This window comes from Macrotis lagotis, chromosome 1 (assembly GCF_037893015.1).
Source record: "Macrotis lagotis isolate mMagLag1 chromosome 1, bilby.v1.9.chrom.fasta, whole genome shotgun sequence".
NCBI lineage: Eukaryota > Metazoa > Chordata > Mammalia > Peramelemorphia > Peramelidae > Macrotis > Macrotis lagotis.
In genome coordinates this window covers 217,200,972-217,222,099 of record NC_133658.1, presented here as the reverse complement: position 1 = coordinate 217,222,099, position 21,128 = coordinate 217,200,972, and the positions used below count along the sequence as shown (strand labels likewise).

The 21,128-nt window shown below is 38.0% G+C and overlaps 1 pseudogene; it reads right to left on the bottom strand.

Annotated features, from left to right (window-relative positions):
- Window positions 1-34: 34 nt before the first annotated feature.
- LOC141521903 (DEP domain-containing protein 1A pseudogene) lies at window positions 35-16,058 on the bottom strand (annotated as a pseudogene).
- Window positions 16,059-21,128: the final 5,070 nt, after the last annotated feature.

Below are 21,128 nucleotides of genomic sequence, written 5' to 3'. Positions count from 1 at the left end.
TATATGGTTTCATTTAATATCATCTGATAATCAGTTACTGCCTAAGGCTATGGAACTTTGACTTTCCTAAAATTAACATTAGTTGTTTGACTATTGACTTGTTGCCCAACAGGGTGACTTCATTTTCTTTGGTTGGCAATCTTGTGTGGTACATGGCAGGATATTTTTTCTGAAACTGCTTTAATTTTTTTCTTTTATTCTTTTAGAAGTAAACTTTTATCTTTGATAATATTGTCTAAAAGTTGTGCAATTGCAACCTGGTCAGTAAATTACTGGATGCTTATTTGCTTACAGGGCAAGTAAGTTGGCAAAGCAACAATCATTTCATCCCCAGCATATGCAATATGACTCTTCCTCAGATAGTTTAGGTACTTCTCCAAGGACTATAAGTGGGATGGCACTTGAGGAGTTTCTTGATGATGATACATCATAAAGCATAGCACACAGCAGGAAAATGTATCATTAGGGATCTTGTTCCCATTGTATCATGAGGTTTTGGTATATCAACATTCTGACTCATCTAAGAAATCATTCTCATTGGAAGTTGGAGCTTTCTCTGATTTGGTGGGGAAACAATAAGCATCAAATTTGTAGGGCATCAATGGCATATCTCTAAAGGAAGTTGTAATAAACCTAATATATTAAAAATAATTCAATATTTGAAGGTAAGTGTTGATTCTAGGAAATTTAGAAAATATTCAGCAATGACTTGGAATACATCTCATTCAAATCTAGTATGTTAGTTGACTCAGGTCATTATTTCTTGGTCAATTTGCTAAATACTGCATAGCAGATAATACCCAGTGGGGAAGGTCATCTGCTTTGTTTTGCAATGCAGCTACTCCATGTTTGCTTGTATTAATCTTGTTATATATTACATTCTGAGGTATTACTTGTATTGAAACCAAGACTCCTAAAGATGGCACACCTAAAATGGTTTGTAAGTGCATCAGAATGTCACCAAATTTCTTCAATATATTCTTGGTTTATTTTCTTTTCTTCTTTTTGAATTTTCTTTATTTTCATCTCTATTTTCATTTCTAATGTTTTCTGTATTTTCCAATTGATATGCTTTTTAGGAATTCTATGAGATAAGTACCTTTCTTTTTTTTTAAGATTTTATTTATTTTGAGTTTTACAATTTTCCCCCTAATCTTACTTCCCCCCCACAAAGGCAATTTGTCAGTCTTTACATTGTTTCCATGGTACACATTGATCCAAATTGAGTGCGATGAGAGAGAGAAATCATATCCTTAAGAAAGAAACATAAAGTATAAAAGATAGCAAGATCAGAAAGTAAGATATCAGTTTTTCCTTGGTCTTTTTTCAAATTCCACAGTTGTTTCTCTGAATACAAGTGGTATTCTCCATTGCAGACAGTGCTAAATTGTCTCTGATTGTTGCACTGATGGAATGAACAAGTCCATCAAAGTTGCTCATCACCCCCATGTTGCTGTTAGGGTGTACAATGTTTTTCTGGTTCTGCTCATCTCACTTAGCATCATTTCATGCAAATCCCTCCAGGCTTCCCTGAATTCCCATCCCTCCTGGTTTCTAATAGAACAAATAGTGTTCCATGACATACATATACCACAGTTTGCTAAGCCATTCCCCAAAGGGCATTTACTTAATTTCCAATTCAATAAGCACCATTCTTAAAGATACTTTTTTTTCTCTTTAGAAATATTCTCCAATTGGAAATTGAGGGAATGCCCATCATTTGAGGAATGGCTGAACAAATTATGATATATAATTATTATGGAGTACTATTTCTTCTATAGGAAATCATGAATGATTTTTTTAGAGAAGCATGGAAAGAATTACATGAACTGATGCTGAGCAAAGGGAGCAGAATCAAGAGAACATTGTACATGATGCTGACCAATATGAGGGATGCAATTCCTCTCAGCAGTTCAGAGATCTAGGACAATCCTGGGAGACCTGTTGTGGACATCACCAACCACATTCAGAGGAAAACAAAATGAAACAAACAAAAAGCAACCCCACAAAATCTGAATGAATGCTATATTCACTTTTTAAAAACTTCTCTTATGTTTTTCTTTCTTATCCCATGATTTTCTTTCTTTTCCCTTAGTCCTAATTTCTCACACACAAAATGACTAATATGTGAACATGTTAAACATAAATGAACTTGTACAACTTTTACTAGATTGTTTTCTGCTGAGGGGAGTGGGAAGTGAGGATAGTAGAAAAATGTAAATATGCAAGTGGATGAATGTTGAAAAACTTTCAAAGCATATAATTAGAAAAATAAAATAAAATATCAATAAAAAAGAAAGAGAAGAAGAAATATTCTTTTTTTTTAGGTTTTTTGCAAGGCAAACGGTGTTAAGTGGCTTGCCCAAGGCCACACGGCTAGGTAATTATTAAGTGTTTGAGACCAGATTTGAACCCATGTACTCCTGACTCCAGGGCCGGTGCTTTATCTACTACACCACCTAGCCACCCCAAGAAATATTCTTTAAACTGTTTTTTTTCCCAATTCTGGAAGATAGCATGGCACAATTTTAATTGGAAAAATTCTAGGAAATCTGAATAATTGATAGTTGTTATAATATTCTTATTTTAATTCCCTATCTTCCTTTAATATCTTCAATTATACTATTCTTGAGGAATTTTTTTAAACAACTAAACAGTTAACTTCAGGAACAAAATTGTTAATACTTCTTAATATTTCATTAAGCTAATCTACTGTTTCACAGGCAGTAAAAGTTGCCATATTTTTTTAAAGTGCTTTCTGTGGGTTTTCTCTTTGAAGTAATGGGGATGAGTGAGGTCACTCAGCTAGTAAGAATTAAGTTCCCAAGGTCAAATTTGAACTCAGGTCCTCCAGACTCCAAGACCATTATTGCTCTATCCACCTTACCTCCTACTTGCTCCTGCCTGTGTTTTCTTAGAGCCATTCCTGCTCAAAAATATCTAAGTAACTTCATTTCACAGCCTGATAACCCAGTAGAGCTCCAGGGCTCCCTTTGTCTCCAATTCTCCACACTTTCTTCTGGGCTCCAGTAGTGCTGACAGCCTGCTCCTATGGTGACACCTGGAACTCAAGCAATGAAGTCTCTCCTTTGCCTCTGATGCTGCCTCTCCAGCACACAAACTAACTGAATCTGCTTTTCTTTGAGCATTTCTGAGTCTAGTTCCAAAAGGGCTAGCTTCTGGGGTAACCTCTTTTTATTACATGGAAGGACCATTAATTCAAACCTCCTACTTTCTAGGTCCAGGTCTTGGGTGAGATCTGAGACTGTTTCTTTTGGTTGAGCAAAGTTGTCTCAGATCCAAAGATATAAATTCTCTGATTTCTGTTTTGCTATTGACTCATTTAAATAGATTTTCCTTGCTATTTGCTAAATGAATACTGGTATTTGGTGGGAAGGAAGCCTAGCCTTGGATACATAATTTGAGGCTCCCCTTTCCTTTATAGCAATCAGAAGTTTACTAACTCTAAACCAGCAATATTTAAGAAAGCAGATAAACACAATTCTAGAAAGTCCACCTTCTCTCTGAGGAGACCAGAATGACCAATCTGATTCCAATCATTTGTTTTCCCTCTTGGCCAGAATCAAAATCTCCCTTGGAGGAACTATGAGAGGAAGAGATGCTAGAAATATCTGTTCTTGCCTTCCTGTGAGTCACATCTAGAAAGAGCCATGTGGGCACACATAATCTACACAGGCAAAAACAAAACAACCCTACCAAACCACCTATCTTCCATCACTGTAATAGAATAATGTGAAATTAAATGCCGTAAGAAATTATAAAATGGATAATTTCAGAGGAAATTGGAAAGACCTTTAAGAAATGATGCAGAGCAGAAATAGGAGAGCAATTTATACAATGTTAACATTTCAGAGAGAAACAACTTTGAATTTCTCTGGGAGCATCAGTGCAATGACTAAGCACACATCCAAAATACTGAAAAAGAAACATGTCACTTACCTCCTGGCAGAGATAAGATAAATATAATGAGATATTCATTTTCAGATATAAATAATGTGAATTTGTTTTGCTAGACTCCACAGTAATATATTGAGAGATATTTTTCAAAGTGTTTTAAATTTTTGGTTAGCGGCAGACCCAAATTAATAAAAAAATTTTTGCTTAAGTAAACTTTTATTTATTAAGTACTTATGATATCCCAGACCCTATCCTGGGAATGCAGATACAAATACAGGCCTCAAGGAGCTTACATTTTAATGGGGGAAGATAATCTTTGGGGGGAAGCTGAAAAGATGAATTTGGGAAGAAACAAAGAAACAAAGGAATTCAGAACAGGGAAATGGTAGAGAAGGTCACAAAGTCAGGAGGTTATCCTGGAAAGGAATGAAGGCAGGGGTTGGCTTGGACATCTTCCTTAAAAATGGAGATTTCTGGGAGGAAGCAGCCAATCAGAGGGAGAGAACAAAAGAGCAGAGGGCACTTTCAGGGTGAAAAATAGTGGGAAAGAAGAGGGAAATTTGAGGTGAAGAGGTTTCCTATGACATGGTAGAGAAGACATTGTGAAGGAGATCAATCAGGAGTGCAATCTGGAGAAGAATAAAAGAAATGGAAGAATAGATTGTAAATTTTAGTCTGCATAGAATTCTAATGATATGGAACATTGGGAGGCAGTGTACACCAAAGGATCTAGATCTAGTGTACACTGGATCTAGAGTTAGAGGACTTGAGTTCAAATCTTACTTTTTGCCACAGTATACCTATGTGAATTTTTGAAAATTTCTTAACCTGTCTGAGCATCACTTTCCTCAAGGATAAAATGAGAGGGTTGGCTCTCTGAGGTCCTCTTCAGTCTGATTCAGTTCTCATTTCAGTTCTGCTCGATCCTATGTAGAAGAGACTTTAGAAGATCATCCAATAAATAGTTAATCAAATACTGTGATAGGCACTAGTGATAGTCTCGGCCCTCAAGGAGCTTACCTTCTCCCACAGAATTCATGACTCAGACCCCTTCCTAATCCCCACCCCATCCAGGACTCACAGGCCACATCTCTGAGTGAGCTTGGTCAAGCAGGACTCCCTGACAAAAGCTCCAGGGATCAAACCACCTTATTCAAGTCTCCTCTGGAAACAAACTTTACAGAGTCCACAACTTATCACTCATAGCATCTCATAGGTACTGCCTTATCAGGCAGGACTCATCAGTCACAATTCAGGCCATTTGGAGGTTATTTGATGTAACATCTTATTTTACAGATTCAGAGAGGCTAGAGCACTGGGACTGGAATCAAAATAAACTAAGTTCCATTCTACCCTCAACCCTTACTGGTGTGTGACTCTGGGTAAGTCACTTAACCTCTGTTTGTCTTAGTTTCCTCATTTGTAAACTGCAGATAATAATGTTACCTACTTCTCAAAGTTATCGCAAGGAGAAACTGAGATATTTGTAAAGTACCTTTCAAACTTTAAAATGTTATATAAAGCATACTAACGTACTGTATGTGGAATTATGAGCTAGTCCAATCATTCTGGAGAATAACTTAGAGCCACATTCAAAGGGCTATAAAACTGTGCATAACTTTTGCCCCAGTGATACCAATACAAGATGTATGTCCCAAAAAAATCAAAGAAAAAAAAGGAAAAGTGGCAAAGAATTAGAGATTGAGGGGATGCCCTTCAACTGGAGAATGGCAGAACAAGTTGTGATATATGATTTGTGATGGAATATTATTGTTCTTTAAGAAATGATGAAGATAGTTTTAGAGAAACCTGGGAAAGCTTATTTGAATTGATACAAAAAGCGAGCAAAACCAGAACATTGTATGTAGTGATAGGAATATTGTCACAATGATCAAATGTGAAAGATTTGGCTTCTCTGATCAATAAAATGATCCAAGACTATTCCAAAGGACTTTCGATGAAAAATGTTATTCATCTCTAGAGAGAGAATTGATGAACTCTGAGTTCAGGTTAGTCTTTTTTTTTTTTTTTTTAAGGTATTTTGCAAGGCAAATGGGGTTAAGTGACTTGCCCAAGGCCACACAGCTAGGTAATTATTAAGTGTCTGAGGCCACATTTGAACCCAGGTACTCCTGACTCCAGGGCTGGTGCTCTATCCAATGCACCACCTAGTCGCCCCTTCAGGTTAGTCTTAAGAGAAAGTCTGGGGCATTGAAAAATTAAATGATTTGGCTAACTAAAAGTTAGATTGTGTCAGAGAAAGGACCTGAATTTAGGTCATCCTGCTTCTCTGGACTTCAGTTTCCTCATCTATAAAATAAGGGAGTAGGCTTAGATGATTCTTAGACTCCTTTAAGCTTTAAATCTATTTCCAATGACTCAGACAAGCCCTCTCTCCGCTATGTCACAAAGCCTTTCTAGCATCTAATTAGAATAAAAATTTGTCAGCCTTCTTTTAGTGTTGGTATTTTACACAATAATAGTCATCAAAGTTCAAAAACTTAATAAAGCACTAAAAAGTTCTCAGTATGTTAGAATTATAAGGGTAATATTATGGGAGAAATGAAATTTGTTAGAAATAAATGTGAAGGGGCAGCTAGGTCGTGCAGTAGGTAGAGCACCAGCCCTGGAGTCGGGAGTACCTGGGTTCAAATCCTGCCTCAGACACTTAATACTTACCTAGCTGTGTGGCCTTGGGCAAGTCACTTAACCCCACTGCCTTGCAAAAAAAATGAATGTCAAGTTCTTTATAGGTTCAAACAATTTTAGTATAATTTCAGGATGTGACTAGAGTATAGCACATTTGAAAAAGACCTCATATAAACTTAATGTAAATTAGTAGTTAGATGCAGTCAAAAAAAAGTTAATACAAACTAAGACTGAGTAGGTGTCCAGAACAGGAAAGATTATGAACCTTGTTCTATTCTGCTGTGATCAGACCAATTTGGAGTACTGTTTGAGACCCTATAGTTTAGAAAGGACCTTGATAAAATGGATCATGGCACCAATATAGTATAAATAGGAATAGAAGAAAACTGCCATAAAACCATCAGTTGAAATAACAGGTATAGAAAGGAGAAGAGAAGGCTTAGTGAGAGACAAGATAATTCTATCCTGATTATTTGAAGAATTGTGCAGTATTAAAGGGATTAGAATGATTTTGCTTGGTCCTAGAGGACAGAACTGGCAACAAAGTGTAGAGGTTATTGAGAGGCTTATTTCAACTCTAGATAAGGAAAAACTCCCTAACAAAGAGAACTGACTTTAAGTGGAATGGGTTACCTCAGAGGCCATAGTTTCCAAATTATGTAATTTTTTTTTAGTAGAATCTGAATAACAACTCACTGAGAATATTTTAGGGAATTCCTGTTCAGAAAATGTTATCCTAGATGACCTTTGAGGTCTCCCTTTCCATCTCTATAGTCATTTTGTCTCATGTGAGACAAATTGGAAAACATTTAATGAGCTGGTTTTTGGCTTAGTAACACCCATCAGTTTCCAAAAGCTTGAGAAACAGAATGATCATCATTAAAATATGATGTATTGCTACTCTCAAGTTGCTAAACAGCTACTGCCTTCCTCCCTGGGGGCCAGTGTATCTCAGCTGAGAATGAATGATCTTGACACCCACACCCCTCCCCGGATCATTCTGTACCAAAGGCAGTCAACAATAGGAGTGTGTATGCTGATGTCAGCATCTGCCCCACAGTCAAGGTGTGCTTAGTAGAAAGGTCAGAAATTCAAATTAGGGATTTGCTTTTCCTGGCTTAACTCACACAAGAGCTGGTTTCTCCATTTTCCTTCTTCTACTTCACCCAAGCCCTTAACTATTTTCCTTCCTTTCTTCCTTCATTCCTTTATTTATTCCTTCCTTCTGCCTCTCCTTCCTTCCAGCCTTCTTTCCTTCCTTCTTTTCTATTGTTTCCTTCCTTCCTTCTTTCCTTCCTTCCTTCCTTCCTTCCTTCCTTCCTTCCTTCCTTCCTTCCTTCCTTCCTTCCTTCCTTCCTTCCTTGGATTTAACTGAGGCAGAATCTCGCACTGTTATTAACTTCACTCTCTCTTCCAGAGTCATCATAGTCTAGTGACTAGACAGAGTCAAGACAACTGCTGATGGCTATAGATACAGAGGATGACCTTGTTGACTTCAATGTCCAGCCAAGCTCTAAGTGCTCCACGGTGCCTGCTTCAGTTGCTTACATGGCAATTTGAACAAATTATTCTTACCTGACCATTCTACCAGGGGAAATCTTCACATGCTTGGGGTAGATACCTCCCTAATTCAACAATGGGTTTGAGACCCCCTTTGGTTGCCCTCAATCTGGTATAGCTCATCTGCCAAAATTGTTTACTGGGTGCGGCCACTGTGTATGCTATGGCTTCTTTGATCCATAGGTGAGAGTTAGGTGACTCAGGTAGACATCAAAGGTGAAAAATAGTCCTGAAAAGGGCTCAGCAGCTCTCACACCTGAGGTATTAGTCTTCCTTGAACATAATCTATACCTCATATATTGCATACCTGTTACATTACCAGCACAATGCTGAGGCTATGGAGGTACAAAGAAGTCCACAGGAAGGAGACAGAATGCATACAAGAAAAGATAACTAGTAATGCAAGAGTATCTGATCAATATCAAATTCTTTCAGTTGAGAAGAAAATGAGATTCCTGAAAACTTGTATTCTATTAGGAAGGAGAAGGAATTGAAGTTTGAGAACCTAGAGAAGTGTCTGTGTGTGTGTGTGTGGGGGGGTAGGATCTGATCAATCTGATAAAAATTTTCCCAATTAACCTGAAGTAGTTAAAAAAAGATTTTTGTCTCAAAAGCAGAGGCAAACTTGTGTAGCATCCTGCTGAGAGGAGACAGGAAATGCCTCTGATTAGTTTCTAGTTACTGGGACCATCTCGATACAGATTGATGGGCAACATACTGGAATGTCATAAGATTTGGCCCTTTCCACCAAGATCTGTGAAAATAAGGAGCTCACTAGATTAGTCTTCTTCCTTTTTTCTTGCTTTCTCCATGAGAGCAGAGACTACATTTTGTCATTTTTTCAAATCCCAGTGCTTTGGTGCCTGGAACCTAGTAGACAATAAATGCTTCTCATTGTTGCTCTCTTTGGATTTCTAATCTGGAGTTTTGTAGGAAGAGGGAATGGGATTACTAGTTCCATTCCCTATCCCTACTCCAGCAGTAATAGCAATTTGTAAGAAATATATGCCATTGTTGGTGGAACTATGAACTCATCCAACCTTTCTAGAGAGAAATTTGGAACTACACTCAAAGGGCAACAAAAAATGTGCATACCCTTTGATCCAGCAATACCACTACTGGGTCTATACCCTGAAGAAATGATGAAAAAGAGTAAAATTATCACTTGTACAAAAATAATCATAGCAGCCCTGTTTGTGGTCTCAAAGAATTGGAAATCAAGTAAATGTCCCTCAATTGGGGAATGGCTTAGCAAACTGGGGTATATGTATGTCATGGAACACTATTGTTCTATTAGAAACCAGGAGGGACGAAATTTCAGGGAAACCTAGAGGGATTTGCATGAACTGATACTGAGTGAGATGAGCAGAACCAGAAAAACACAGTATACCCTAACAGCAACATGGGGGCAAAGATCAACCCTGATGGACTCGCTCATTCCAACAACCAGGGACAATTTGGGCTGTCTGCAAAGGAGAATACTATCTGTATCCAGAGAAAGAATTGTGGAGTCTGAACAAAGACCAAGGACTATTACCTTTAATTTAGGGGAAAAAACCTGTTATCTTATTGTCTGATCTTGCTATCTCTTATACTTTATGTTTCTTCCTTAAGGATATGATTTCTCTCTCATCACACTCAGTTTGGATCAATGTACAACATGGAAACAATGTATAGACTGGCAGATTATCTTCTGTGGGGGGTGGGGGGAGAGAAATAAGATTACAGGGGAAAATTGTAAAACTCAAAATAAATAAAAAGCTTTAAAAAAATAAATAAAAGAAAAAAAGAAACATGCCAATACTGAAAATGAATTTCCTGTATTTATGATTATTGCTATATTCCTGGCCCTGTTCTTCTACTTTTCTGATTCCTTTCCTGAGTATAGGTCAGAGAATAAAGCTTCTGAGAATGGACTTTCTATGATGTAAATTTAAGATTTCTAGAGTTGGAGAGTCTGGGTAACCAGACCTAGAAAGAGATTTTCTTCCTCTTTAAAGGAAGAAGAGTGCCAAAAGAGTATCACCCTGAAGTTGAAGGACTAAAGTCTAGTCGTGGAGTCATGGTGGTTGAGAGAACTGAAGGGAGGGGAGGGTTCCACAAGGGAAAGGAGGGCAGGAGCAAGGAATCTGGATCTTGGCAATTCTATAACTCTATTGCTATGAGCTCCTCAGATAGTGCAGGACTGAGGTGACTGGGGAATGTTTGTTCAGCAGCTTCCCAAAATATCTTTAACTTGTTGGTGATGGGGACCGTCATGAACTCTTGTCTATTGAATCTTACACACTTCCACTGCTGGAAGAAATAAAACTTGTCCCATACACAATACACATAATGAACACTATTACCCATTTCTGGGGAAACCTACACATGAGTCATACCTAAGCTCTATGTCAAAGATTTCCCCAGAGGTTTACTTTGGAGTTGAAGCATGAGCCAAAGAAAGTTAGTGATCCCTTGGGATCCACTTCAAAGGTGAATGTGATTTGTGTGAGCTCAGTGTCCTTGGAGGGTTAATGGGGCATTGTAGGTAATTAGGAGATTTGAGGTTAATTCTCTAATGAGAGTGACACTCATCTACATTGCTGAGTAGATTGTAAACTCCTTGGAGGTAGAGATTATGGGATTAAAAAAATTTGAACCAAGAATAGATCCTTATATGTAGTAGGGGTTTGATAATTGTTTATTGAGCTAAAGTGAAGTAACTATCTCATCAACATCAAAAAAATAACAACAACAACAAAACAAAACTGGGTTGCCCATTGTGCATCTTTGCCAGAAACAGAATTAATGTGATATTTTTTGAGCAGCTGGTGTTGGAAAAGTGCCTTAGGAGTTTTCTCATGGTTTGTTTTTGGTTTTGCTTTTTTAAAAATAGCATTTTAAAAATCAAGATGGTTTTGCTGGGGCAACTAGATGGCACAATGGATAGAGCCCTGGCTCTGGAGTCAGGAGGACCTGAGTTCAAATGTGACCTCAGACACTTAATAATTATCTAGTTGTATGACTTTGGGCAAATCACTTAATCCTATTAACTAGCAAAAAAGAAAAGGATGATTATTGCTACATTCATCTGGATGATAAATGGAGGAATCTAGACTTGCTCACGAACCCATTGCAAGTTAGAAAAGATATCATGTTTTGCTTTACACAAGACAAATTCAGTTCTCTTCATAACCATGAATTTCTCTTAGTGTTAACTTATACCTTTGGGCCCCTCCAGGACAAACACAAACCTACCCAGATTCAACTTTGGAACTGACTCCAAGGAAGTCATTATCTCTATTTGACTCATGACTCCACAGTAAAGCTCTGAGCAAAATATCTTAAAAAGAGTTTAGGAATGGCCATGTGTAGGTCTTTCCAACAGTGGGTAAGAGGATACATTCTGAGAATTGTGTATGAGACAATCTTTACTTTACCCCAGGAGAAAATGAATAAAATCCAAGGTATTCATAGGAACCCATACAGAAAGGGCAGCTTGGTGGTGCACTGACCTTGGAGTTAGGAGAATGGGAGTTCCAATCCTACCTCAGGCATTTGACAATTGCTAGCTGTGTGACCTTGGGCAAGTCACTTAAGCCTGATTGCCTTGCATCCAGGGCCATCTCCAATAGACCTGACTCATATCTGGTCACTGAATCCAGATGATTCTGGAGGAGAAAGTGGAGAAAGTGACTTAGCACAACTCCACCTTGCTCAAATTCAATTCATGTGCTTGTTAAGGCATCACTTACCTGATGTTGTGGTCTTCTTTGAGAATGAACAACAAACATTACAAGCATACAGAGCAGTCAAATAATTTATTTGACTATGCCCAAATAAAACCAAGGTGATGATTTATGCAAATGTAAACAAATCCCTTTCTGTCTCTGGACCTCAGTTTTTTCATTTGTAAAATGAAGGTCTTGCATCACATAATTTGAATTCCTGGAATATAATAGACATTTAATAAATATTTATTGACTGACAGAGACTTTCAAGGCATACCTGAGATTGTGGCTTCCTTGAGATTACAGACCTCTCTTCCTCATTTCCTAACTCAATTCTCCCCTCCCCACTCTCTGCAGCATTTGTATTTGCAACACTTCATTTTGGTGATGCCCTGGAGTGATGCAGCAGTGTCCCTTTGTGGTGTCTGTGGGTACTGCACTTAATTAGTCAAGAGTTTCTGCTTCATATATAACACCTAAAATTTGTTCATATCCAAGGGACTGGTTTAATTCCTAGGACTTTATTTCAGATTCTTTCCCTAGTTCACTGTGTATTAACAAATAGTTTTTCAAACTTTTAATGCTTTCTTACTGGATCTTTTGCAAAGCTCAAGGGCAAGATACATGGTCTTTTTAGTTAAAGCATATAATATTTTTCAAACTTTTTGGAACTTATATTCACTTCACTTGCAAGTCAGTTGGTCCTTTTCAAGAATAAAGATGAACAGCAATAACAAATACCATGACCCTTTTATATGCTTAAAAAATAATCATGTACTCTTGCTAAGAGCTTTTGATAGTGTGGGTTATAGCTATCAATCTTTATCATATTAGAAATTAAAATACTCTAGTACTATTATGAAAAGAATACATCTTGAAGGAACCCTGAGACAAAGGTCTCTAGAAAGCCTACAGGTGGCAGAACCATACCAGAGCTAGTAGTTTAATATATGTGATTGGTTGGTTGTCATCTATTCTCAAGAGGACTAAAATGACATAACTATGTTAGAGTCAGGTTACAATGTATTTGACTGTGGCCGATCAAACCACAAGTTAGACAGAAACAGTCCATGTGAACACCATGATGAGTTCTTTGAATTTTCACATCTCACATTTCCTTTGAGCTACTTCAATTCCCTTACTCATAGAGTGCAGCACACCCTCTAATAAGGGCATGCCATTCTGGGTGATCCTGTGCCAGGATCTCCCATGTCATGCAATCAATTCCAAAGTTCTTAAGAGAGACCTTGATAGTGTCCTTATATTGCTTTTCCTGACCACATGTGAGCCCTCATCTTCTGTGAGTTTTCCATAAAGTAGTCTTTTTAGCAAGTGCATGTTTAGCTTTGGAACAAAGTGGTCAGCTCATCAGAGTTGGCAGATAGTTCAAACTCTCTTCATTAGAATTTAGTTTGGCAGTTTAGATCAAGAAAGGACCTCAGTGTCTGGTATCTTCTACCAGATGATCTTCAGACTCTTCCTAAGACAATTTAAATGGAAGCAATTCAGTTTCCTGACATGGAACTGGTAGACTGTCCAGGTTTCATAGGCAAATAGCAATGAGATCAGCACAATGCTCTGTAGATCTTCAGTTTGGTAGTCAGTCTAATACTTCGCTCCCACACTTTCTTTCAGAGCTTCCCAAATACTAAGCTAGTTCTGTCAATGCCAGTGTCAAGCTCATTGTCAATGTGTACCTCCCTGGAAAGGGCACCACCAACGTAAGTGAATTTGTCTCTACTCTATTGGCTGTAATGGATGGCTCCACATGTGGATGGTGTGGTGCTGTTTTCTTGTTAGGCCAAAAGTAGCACAAGCAGCAGGGAATTGATCCATATTTTGTTGCACCTCAGCTTCAGAGGCTGCATTGAGTGCACTGTTATCCGCAAACAGAAGATCATGTACCAACACTCCCTTTACTTTGGTCTTGGCTTTTTCAAGTTGAAGAATTTATCATCAGTACGATAACTGACCTTTTTTGCTGTGCTCAGCCTCAGTAAAGGTGTTTGATAACTTGACTGAACACATCATGTTAAAAAGCATGGGAGCAAGGACATATCCTTGTTTCACTCCACTGGTGACTGGAAAATTTCAAGAACCTTGTCCACTATCCAGAACCTGGGCAAACTTGCTGTCATGAAGTTGATGTATAACGTCTCTGGACAACCAAAATTTGACATAATTTTCCATAAGTCCTTGCAACTGGAAATATGAAAGGCCTTGGTCAGATCTACAAACATACAGAACTCTTTTTTGCTCCTGGAATTTCTCCTGTTGGGTAGCAAATCCCATATTGATTGTTCTTCAGCCCTTTCTGAAGCCACAATGACCTTCAGGTAAATGATGGTCTTCCAAATGAAGGAAGGAAGAACTCTGGCAAGAACCTTGCCAGTAGTGACTTAGAGACAACTACCCCTGGGATTGTCACAGGACAATCTATTTCCTTTACCTTTAAGAGATGGACAATGGGGTATCCTTAAATTTCTCAGTAATAACCTCATCATGCCATATAACCTGGAAAATTTCAGTCAGTCTTTTCAGCACCAGGTTCTTTGTCACACAAAAGGAACTTAATGGTATTCAAAATTTCTTCAATTGGAACTTCAGCTAGGGAATGATTCTATCATTGATTGATGATGGTTGGTTGAGAACACTGTGAAAGTGTTCAGCCCATCTCTCGAGGATCATAGCCCTATCACTAAACAATGTGGCTCCATCAGCACTGAGTAGTTGAGATGAACCTTATGTCTTTGGTCTATAACTAGCCTTCAGGGCTTCAAAAAGCACTTTAGATTGTTACTATCAGCCTAAAATTGAATTTCATCTGCCTTCATACTGAGTCAAGAATCCTGCATCTCTCTAAACTTCCCTTGTACTTTACTTTTGATGGAATTAAATCTTACTTTCTTAGAGATGGATGAACTAAACAAACTATCCTACCAATAAACCCTAAACCCTGTGGAGTTTTTGTTTTTCAACCTCTGAATTTCCGAATCATTTCTGTCAAACCAGTCTTGACATTTATGAGAGTTCTGACCCAGATGAGCAAATGCAGTGTTGCACACCAAATCTCTGAAAGTTGGCCACTCCTTTTCTATTCCACTCTTGCCAACTGTAGGTTGGCTCTACTTACCATCCAAGTTAGCAAGAATAGCTTCTTAGAGAAAACTTTAATCTGCTGACAATTCTTCTGATAGTTATTTTGCCTTGAGACTGCCACTTTTGCTGAATGCAAACAAGAGGATGTCTATGATCATTTCAACACTGCACCACACCACTGACTATGTCACTTTCCTATCTGATCTGTCTCTTTTTCTTCTAATCACATAGTCTATTAAATGCCAGTGTTTGCTGTCCATGAAGTTTTATTGCATTTAGGTTAATGAAAGACAGTGTTGGTAATGAGGTCATGAGATGCACAATTCTCCAGTGCTAAGTGACTATTGTTGCTACTGTTTTCAACTCCATTCCTCCCAAGGAATCCCTGCCATGTCTAGCAGTCTGAGCCTACTCTAGCATTAAAGTCACCCAGAATTATAAATTTATCCTCTCCTAGCATATTGATGTTAAAGATCTCCAGGGCTTTATAAAATTTTTATTTGATCTCCTCAAGGTTCTTTATGTTGGGACAATAGTTACTGATGGTGGTGGCAATGGCATTCTTCTGCAAGTGGCAGTCATGGTCTGTTGTGGTACCACTCCTTGTGGCAGGCATATGAACTTGCTGACTTAGTTATAATTGCAAAACCTCCACCAGCTGCAGGTGCTCCCCTTCACTATGGCCACTCCAGAAAAAATGTGCATCCAGATCTGATTTTAATAAACTGATCTGTTTGCCAGCCTTGTTTCATCCAGGGCTACTAGCAAAAAGAGTGGTTCATATTTCATTTATATTGGATCTTGTGTTGTCTATGGATGTGCACACATTCCATGTACTGATGGTGAGTGGAATCATCTTTTGTTTCAACCACAGGGGGAGATACCAGCCTGCCAAGATAATCAGATCAGTGTTGGGTAAGCAGACAATTTTTAGGTTACCTTTTCTAGCCTTTTCTTCAACATGAGCAGGTGAACAGCATTAAATCTTAAAAGGCTACTCAGCAACACAGGGGGTTGCTGACTCCCATTGCTGCTTCCAGTGAAAAAAATAACCCTGTGACCTGTGCTGTCTATTAGCAGGGTTGTGACTACAGCTCCCAATGTTTCCACACTCGCCATTTCATCACTTGTCTGTCACCACATGGCTTTGAGATGGTAAAAATGGTAAAATGATATGGGTGAGGTCTTTTGATTTGTGGGTAAATTAGGTTTAAGTAAGGTAGAGTAGTGTGAAGTTGTAGATCTCACTCAATTCCAGAGTAATCACAGACCAGTGGCAGGACACAGTCAAGGCAACTGATAATGACTTGAGTTGCAGCGGATGACACTGGCATTTTCTGTATCTAACCCAAGCTCTAAGGGTTCCACCATGCCTGCTTTAGGTGCCTTCATGGCCTTTGAAACACATTCTGACAGATTGGAGACTCCTCAATTATCCTGAACCTGGTTTGGCCAGTCTGTCAAAATGGTTGGCCAGAGTGTGGCTAACTAATGTGCATTCTACAACTTCATGGAGGCATAGGTGAGAGTTAAGTGGCTCAAGTGGACACCACAGGTGGAAGCAACCCTCACACCTGAGGTACTAATCTGAACATACCAGAGCTCTTTAGTATATACAGCATATACTTGTATATATACACAGTTGTATACAGTTGCATGGTGTCTTCATTGTTAGGTGATATTCAACATATAATGAACTCTTAATTAATGCTTGTTGACTCATTGACTAGTGTCTATTTTTATTATATATTGATGCTTGAGTAATTTCAGGGTCAGATACTAGTGCCTGAGACCAGATTTGAACTCAGATTTTCCTTACTTCAGACCCAGTGCACTAGCCCTTGAGCTGCAACGTAACTAGGTGCACAGTGAATAGAGCACCAGCCTTGGAGTGAGGACCTGAGTTTGAATCTAACCTCATATACTTGACACCAGCTTTGTAACCTTGGGCAAGTCACTTAACCCTGATTGTCTCAAATCTATGACCATCTCTAGTCATTCTGATTCATATCTGTCCACTGGACCCAGATGACTCTGAAGGAGAAAGTGAGGCTGATGACTTAGCACAGAACCCCACTCACTCAAATCCTATTTACATTTATATCACAGTGTCACTTCCCTGATGTCATGGTCTTCTTTGAGAAGAAAGGACAAATATCATCATCATTATCACACTAATGTAATCTGTTTGACTGAGTTCTTCCCCTTTTCCCATGCCCATAATATGTATTAACTAAAAATACTATGTATTAACTAAAAGGTTTCAAAATCATTGGGAGAACCATAGTGTAGAATTGAAAAAGATCACAGTGGTCATAGAGTTTAAATCCTTCATTTTACAGATGATGAAAAGGAGACATGAAAAAGGTCACCTAGAGCTTGGCGTTAATAAAAGAAAAACAGGTTACAGCATGTGTTTAATTTGTGAAGTAGGCCTCCAGTCAATCATGCATGAAAGGAAACTCAGACAACTGAGGTCACAGAGGCTTTGGGGGGGGGGGAATATTTATACACTGCCACAATCAGAAGGTGGAGATCTTTAGTAGTTAGGATTTTTGGTACTTATCAAAGGAGTTCCCTGATTGTTTTGAGTCAAATCTATCCAGGACAGAAGGATCATTAGCAATAATGTTATTAACTTCAGAAAAGGCCCCTCCTTACTCCAGACCTTGATCCTCTATCAGATATGTTAAATGATCTTCACTAAGCAAGCTCCCTTTGGAATCCAAAGTTTATCTTGATCTGGAAGATTTTGAAAGTTTACTTTTACAAGTGATAATTTGTTAATAATGTTTGTCCTTAATTTTTTGAAGAAAACCATGACAGCAGGGAGGTGATGTCATGACAAGCACATGATTTGGATTTGAGTGAGGGGGTGCTTATGCTAAATCACCAGCCTCATTTTCTACTCCAGAGCCATCAGGGTTCAGTGGTCACAGATGAATCAGAATGACTGGAGATTGCCTTGGATGTGAAGTGACTTGCTCAAGGTCATACAAGTTAGTGTCAAGTGTCTGAGATCAAATTTGAACTCAGGTCTTCCTGACTTCAGGGCCAGTGTTCTACCCACTGTACCATGTGGTTCCTCAGCTGGTCTCCAACACTGACTAGCTCTGGTCAAATCATTTTGTTAAGAGAAGTCTCTCTAAAGATTAATGTTTCTCTTTTCCAATTTGATCTAATTAAAAGGAAACTATGTGGAAGGTGAATTTTCAAATACTTGTGTCCTTTTTTTTTTTTTTTAGATTTTTGCAAGGCAAATAGGGTTAAGTGGTTTGCCCAAGGCCACACAGCTAGGTAATTATTAAGTGTCTGAGGTCAAATTTGAACTCAGGTACTCATGACTCCAGGGCCAGTGCTCTATCCACTTAGCTGTCCCTATTTGTGTTCTTAAATATAAGTTAAAGAATATATTTTAAAAAGGCAAAATTCATTGTTCATAGCCCCAAGGTTACAAGAGAAATATAAATTCCATGTTCTCTGACTTCAGAGCTAGTGGTTTTTCAACTGTAGAGAAACCTCTACGACCTCTAGGAGGCAATTCCTATTTTGGGGAATAGACTAAGTAGGCAGTTAGATTGTGCTGTGAATAGAGCACCTAGCCTGTAGTCTTGAAGACTTGAGTTCAAATGTGATCTCAGCCTCTTACTATCTATGTGACCCTGGGCGAGCCACTTAGCCCTGTTTACATCACTTTCTTCTTCTATAAAATGAGCTGAAGCGGGAAATGGCGAACTATTCTAGTATCTTTGCCAAGAAAATCCCAAAGGGGTCAGGAAGAGTCAGGAAAGACCAAACAACAATAATAACTCATGGGGTTTCAGGATCATTAGAAGTCAATTCAATGTCATTCTATTTTTTTTTTTAGGTTTTTTGCAGGGCAAATGGGGTTAAGTGGCTTGCCCAAGGCCACACAGCTAGGTAATTAAGTATCTGAGACTGGATTTGAACCCAGGTATTCCTGACTCCAGGGCTGGTGCTTTATCCACTTTGCCACCTAGCCACCCCAATGTCATTGTATTGATAATTAATTTACTAATAGCTGATTTAATAAGTCTGAATTTTAAATTTATAACTCACTTAGTAATCACTGGCAGGGTGGCCAGTGAAGACCAGTAGAATGCTTGGTCATGCACTTACAATGAATTCTGTGAAACCCAGTGGAAATATGCAGTGCAAATTCAAATAATGTAACTGCTTCACGAATTCATTGCTTGTACTCTTCAGGACCTAGCTCTATACATTAGTTGTTAGATCCCTTCACCACTAACAGCCCATCCCCAAGCTCCCTATGTATGACCCCAGGAGGTGAAAAGAAACTTATGTAAACATTTGGGGAGTCTGAGTTAGAATATAAGACCTAGACTATATTGGACATGATCCCCAGGGACACACAGGCCTTTCTTTTGTTTGTGATCAATCTCTGGCCCTAGTCACATATGAACATTTTTTCAGTACATAGACCTATAGAAATCACCTGAGCTGGGAGGCATTAAAATTTCTTCTCTCTTATTGCATTGGTCCAATAGTCTCACATTTTTTCCCTCTTGCATGTTTTGCCCCACTTAATTTCTCAGCAGGCCTATTTCTTCTCCTTCTGTAAAGTGGGATTTTTAGCCAATAAGGGGGTGATTACTTATATATGATTAAATTTCAGTAAACAATCTCAGACAATATGCCACTAGCTTATTGTTATTTTCATCTTTTTACCATTTCCAGTGGAAGATACCCAACTCCCTTCAATTTTGGGAGCCTCTTCCCTAAAAACAAAACAAAACAAATAAATAAATAAATAACAAAAACCTTAAATACCATTGGTAGGACTTTAATAGAAGAATGCATTCAGGGGTAAATGTTTAACAACCAGTTTGCCCTGATATGTAGCATTCTCAGATTTCTGAGGTGTGGATATTCACAATGAAAATTTAGCAATCAGTTCACTCAATCAGTTCCAACTGGCTAGAGCACACCCCTGAAAGCTTGCACAATTACTTTACATTACTGTTATTGACCCTGCCACAAAGTCCTCCCTCATATCTCTTTCTGGTGTGATACTGGACTCTTGGAACCTCAGTCAAACAAACTACAAAGGCTTTGAGTAGGGACTTGATAAGAGCTTGTATATTTGTCTAAGAACCATTCTGGTTAAATTTGAAAAGGCTCCAAACTGACTGGAAGTGAAGGATTTTTCATCCATAGTAATCCTTTTTCTTCCCTCTCTACACCCCTCCCCAGAGATGGCTACCATTAGACACAAAAATTTTATATATATATATATATATATATATATATATATATATATATATATAATATACTGGTCTTCCTCTGAATGCAGATAGTCTTTCTTCATGTGTCTATTATAGTAAATTTGTATATTTATAATAGATAAAATGAGTTATTCACTTAAAATTTTTCTTAAAACAATATTATTACTATAGACAATGTTTTCTTGGTTCTGTTCATTTTGCTCTTCATTATTTTGGGAAAGTCTATCCATGTTTTCATAAGATCATTGAGCTTATCATTTCTTATGGCACAGAAATAGTATTCCATTAAAAACATACACCAAAACTTGTCCAGTCATTGCCCAATGGTTGGGCATCACTGTAATTGCTAGGTCTTTGCCACCACAAAGAGAGCTGCTATACAAAGAGAGCTTCTATAAATATTTTAGAATGGATAGACTCTTCCTTTTTCCCCCTAATCATTTTGGGAAACAAATCTACTAGTGGTATTGCTGGGTCAAAGAGTATAGACAGTTTAATAACACTTTGGGAATAATTCCAGATTTACTCCAGACTGGTTGAATCATTTCACAACTCCACCAACAGTGAATAAATCATAATTAATAAAATAGTTGTTCTATTTAAGAAAAGAATCTGACAGACTATAGTTTCATTTAATAATAAGAATGTTAATATTGAAATCTTGATCCATCATTTAATCCAATTTCTTTTTTAATTGGTATTCTAGTTTTGTTTTTCCAATTACATGATAAGATAGTTTTTCAATTTTCATTCATTTGCTAATTTATAGTTACACAATTTTCTACCACCCTCCCCCCTTCCCTCCCCCCTCCCCTTGGTGGAGTCTGGTAAAAGCTGTACAAGTATATTTATGTTTAATATATTTACATATTAATCATTTTGTGTAAGAGAAATTTAGGACTAAGGAAAAAGGAAGAAAACC